This window comes from Lactuca saligna, chromosome 8 (assembly GCF_052625555.1).
Source record: "Lactuca saligna cultivar CGN05327 chromosome 8, ASM5262555v1, whole genome shotgun sequence".
Classification (NCBI taxonomy): domain Eukaryota; kingdom Viridiplantae; phylum Streptophyta; class Magnoliopsida; order Asterales; family Asteraceae; genus Lactuca; species Lactuca saligna.
In genome coordinates, this window is record NC_136424.1 from 187,112,512 (window position 1) to 187,117,031 (window position 4,520).

The window sequence follows — 4,520 nt, forward strand, 5'->3', positions numbered from 1 at the left end:
GGACCTTTTGCTCCTTCCATCGCCTCTTGTATGCTTGGAATCGTCTAATGTACGCCTTTTTTGAGTTTTCCTTTTTAGCTTTTGTCTCGTCTGTGTCAAGTTTGATTTTGGTTCCTTTTGTTTCCAATTTTTCTTCATTCTTCTTTAGCTCAATAGGAACCTTCTCTTCTTTTACCACTGGAACCGACTCCTTGGAAGTAACCTCATCTTCATCACTTGATATTTCATCACTTTCCTCACTTATCAAAGATATCGGTTTTTTGTAAGTAATGTCTTCAACGAAAAATGGAATTGATGCTCTTGGTTTAGTGTGTTTGACTTGTTGAATTGTTTTGATTTCTTCTTCCATAAGCTTCTCTAATTCTTCAAGTTCATTCTCTTGATCAATGTTGAACACTTCACCTTTAACATCATATCCTTGAAATCCATCTTATATCCCAAAATCTTCCTTATCATCACCAAACCTCAATGTAAGCTTAGATTCACGAACATCAACTAAAGCGCCAACAATATTTAGCAAAGGGAGACTAAGAATGATTGGGACATTTGCATCCTCCTTCATATCCATAATTACAAAATCAACATGGAAAACAAACTTCCCAATTTTAAGAAGGATGTCTTCTATAATTCCCCTTGGGTGAGTCAGCGAACGATTGGCCATGTGGATGGTCATTTTTGTTGCCTTCATTTTCTGGATATTTAGCTTTTGATAGAATGAATAGGGCATCAAATTTATGCTAGCCTCGGAATCGGCTAAAGCATAAGTCTTCAAATTGTTACCAAATTCACATGGAAGAGTGAGGCATCCTTGATCTCCCATCCTCTTTGGTAACTCTTCCAATATAGCCCTTGAGCTTTGCTCACTAAGATTTACCTTAGAGTTTCTCTTCAATTCATGTCAAGTGTCTATTAAATCATGTAGGAACTTCACATATTCTGGAATTTTTGAAAGTGAGTCAATAAAAGGAGTATTAATAGGAATACCCTTTATTTGTTGAATAAACTCCAGATGTTCCCTTTCCAGTGGACTAAGATGTGCTCGAGACAGGAATGGCAAATGCGGTTTATAAGCTGGAACAAATACGAAAATTTTCTATTGTCTACCAAGCCCATGACGTGAGCATAGCGGGCTCACAACGTGAACTGGGTATTCCAGCAATGTCTTCATTTTTGAGCTTCGACTTCTTCGGCTTTGGATCGGGCTGCTTTGGCTCCACTTCTAGTGCCTCTGAAAACTTAGAAACTGCCTCTTCTTCAGTATCAATAGCCATAACATGAGGTTGAGCTTTCTTTTCGGGAAATTGTGAAGATAATTTGTTGCTCACCAAAGTAGTTAGTTGACGAATTTGGACTTCGAGGTTATGGATTCATGCTTGATGATTTCTTAATGAAGCTTGCTGGTCAATCATCATTGTTTGCTGTTCTTTCATCATTTTCATGTGTTCCTTTAGCACTGCATCTCATCATGCCTTTTCTTGGAAGCTTCCATAAATTTGGTCAAAATTTTTTCCAAGTCTACTTTCTTTTCGGCTGGTGGTTGCACTTTTTGGTAGAAGCCTCGGCTTGTTTGCTTAAATTTTTCTTCCTTTTGCCTCTTGTACTTATCATAAGGCCGCCACTCTTTCTTTGGTTTTCTCCAGTCTTCATCATATTTGTCCCCACTTGAGTAGCAAACTTGAGCCTTCTTGTTCCCATATTCATCCAAATGGAAATCTTTAGTCAAATGTGGCCCACTGCATCGTTCACAACCAACTCTAATTGCATGAATTGATTGGTCCATTTGGGTCAGCCTTAGGTCCATATTATTTAGCATTGCCATCATAGCAGCCATCTCTTCAGAATGTGCACTCCTAAATCCCTTTACTCCTTCATTCCTTGGATTGTGGTATTCACGAGAATGCTTTGAAAATTCTTTAACTAATTCCTTGACTTCACCCGAATTTTTCTTTTTAAGTGGTCCTTGAGAATCAAGGAGTTGCCTTGTCATTACATTGACTTCGTCATAAAATATGGTCACTTCTTGTTGAATGTTAAGGTCATGATGAGGAGAATTCCTTAATAATCCCTTGTAGCGCTCCCAAGCCTCGTAAAGTGACTCTCCTAGGTTTTGCTCAAAATTGGCTATTGCCTTCTTGACTTTAGCTATCTTGGATAGTGGGCAGAACTGGTCTAAAAATTGCTCACGCATTTGAGCCCATGTAGTGATTGTACCCGGTGGTAGTGCTTTTAACCAATCCTTAGTAGCTCCCTTAAAAGTAACAAGAAGCATCCTTAGTAAGACGATATCTTTATTCATATCCGGGACATTGAAATAATCAGCAATGTCGTTGACTTCATCTAAGTGCTTAAACGCATCCTCACGATCTTTTCCATAAAATGGGATATCCTTCAGTGCAAAAAGGATATGTCCTTTCAGCTCGAATGTGGCAGTGGCAGGTATGGCAGGTTGTACTAAACCTAGACCAACATCATCTCTAATTCTCTTTCTGTAAGCTCCCATTGACATTTCTTCAATGTTCGCCATCTCGGTTCTTGGCTCGTTCTCGGGGTTCACTTGTATAAAGTCCAAACTTGGCTTCAGATTCGTATTTGGATTCGTTCGGGATAGGTATTTGATCTAAGTCTTCAACCTTGTTCTTGTCCTTTGAAGATGAACTCTATTATTCCGTTTTCTTTCCCAACTTCTTTGAGAACACTGACTTGAGTTCTTGCAAGGGCGTCTTCTTTGGTGTTAGATGTTCTTTCACGTTCTTATCTTTCTTTTTGTAAAGGTCAGATTCCAGGTCTTCAAGAGGTGGCACCAAAGGTGTGTTGGAACCTTTGGTCATGAACTCCTGTAAAATAAACAAGAAAAAAAATGTAAAACTGAACTACGAAAGACAAACTAAACTAAGACAACAAGAAATCACAGGATTCACGTTGTGAGCCCCTAAAGCTCACATCGTGAGTTCTGTAATGTAGAAAAAAATTGAAACTGAAAAATAACTTGTTGCAGGTTTTACCACACAAAAAGGATCGATTAATTTAAAGCAAAATAAATCAGTAATTAACTAAGCCGTTCCCCGGCAACAGTGCCAAAAACTTGATGTGCACAAAAGTACCCACTATTTTTATAATTTATAACCTAACTAACTTAACTAACTAAAATGAACCTAGGCAGTGTACCTAGTCGAATTATAGAATAGTTGGGTAGGTCGGGTGTCGATCACAGGGAACTGTGTTGACTAATTAATTTATCTACTATTAACTTAACCTAATTTTAGAGAAAATATGGGGTTTTATCTGATTTTACAAGACCAGATGAACTTAAGTCACAGAATTCAAGCAATTAATTAAAACATTCCTGTTTAGTTCGAATCCACTTTCTCTTTATGGTTAGTTAACTATTATGGATTGTAAAGTTGGTAACCAAATATTATTTTATTAGCAATTTAAGTCCAAATTTACTAATATTTGACTAATTCATGTAAAACTATGCATGGTCACACACAATCAAACCCATAACCAATTATAGATTATGGGTATATTATGTAAGATTTATTATGCAAACACAATTATGGTCATAATTTATGTTCTCTAGCACAACTAAATTTATTTACTTTAATTACCATCTAAGATTTTGTTCGATCCTAGCTCTAGCAAATTAGTGTTCACTAAATCACTAGGTTATCAAGTTCATGCAGTTTAATGATCAATAACTACACATAACATGAATTCAATCAACTAAAGAAACAAATATTAACATGCTAGGTAGTAACAAATCGAACACAAGCAAATTACCAACTAACAAATCCAATAGTCATTAAGCTAAACCATATGTCAGAAGCTTCATCTAGCTAAATAGGAATTGATAGATTCAGCTACTCATAGTAGCAAATAAACAAACACATATCAAAGTATAAGACATGTTCAAGTATCAACAATTAAAATAATTATGAACCTCTACTCTTTTGGTGTTGAAAAGCTTCTTCCAAGACTTTTCTTCTGTTGAAATTCGTCTTCTGAAACCCTTTTTTCCAGCCAAAAATCTCTCAAGTCGTAATAAACAAGGGTATTTATAATTTCCGGTTTTTCCCTTTTCACGCCGTGGTTTGATGTTTCACGACGTGGTTTAAGAGGTATCCTTATCGGGAAAGGATTTTGCTTTGCGTGTACTTATCTTCTAGAAGAATCATGCCACGTCGTGGCCTTCTAGTTCATGTCGTGACTTTGGTAAGTTCCATGGATTTCTTCAACTTTTTCACTCCAAGTGTCCAATGTTCCAAGTATTGTCAATTTTGGTCCTTTTCTTCGAAAATGCTTCACTTTGACTGCAAATAACAATTTATCCTTATAAGTACCATTATTCTATGCAAATAACCAAAATATCAATAAAAATGTAAATAAATATTGCCTAAAAATATGTATAAATATGGCAATATCACCACTCTGACTCTACAAGTCCTAGTATCCTCGATCCCCTATATTGACCGCAAGGTCTCTACCAGGTCCCACCTGTACTGCTATTCACATACGGGCCT

General features: G+C 36.7%; 1 non-coding gene across 1 annotated transcript; it reads left to right on the plus strand.

Annotated features, from left to right (window-relative positions):
* The first annotated feature begins 2,033 nt into the window (after positions 1 to 2,033).
* LOC145013512 (small nucleolar RNA R71) lies at positions 2,034 to 2,140 on the plus strand. Its single transcript, XR_013665066.1, has one exon. It is a non-coding gene; the product is annotated as a small nucleolar RNA R71 (small nucleolar RNA).
* Positions 2,141 to 4,520: the final 2,380 nt, after the last annotated feature.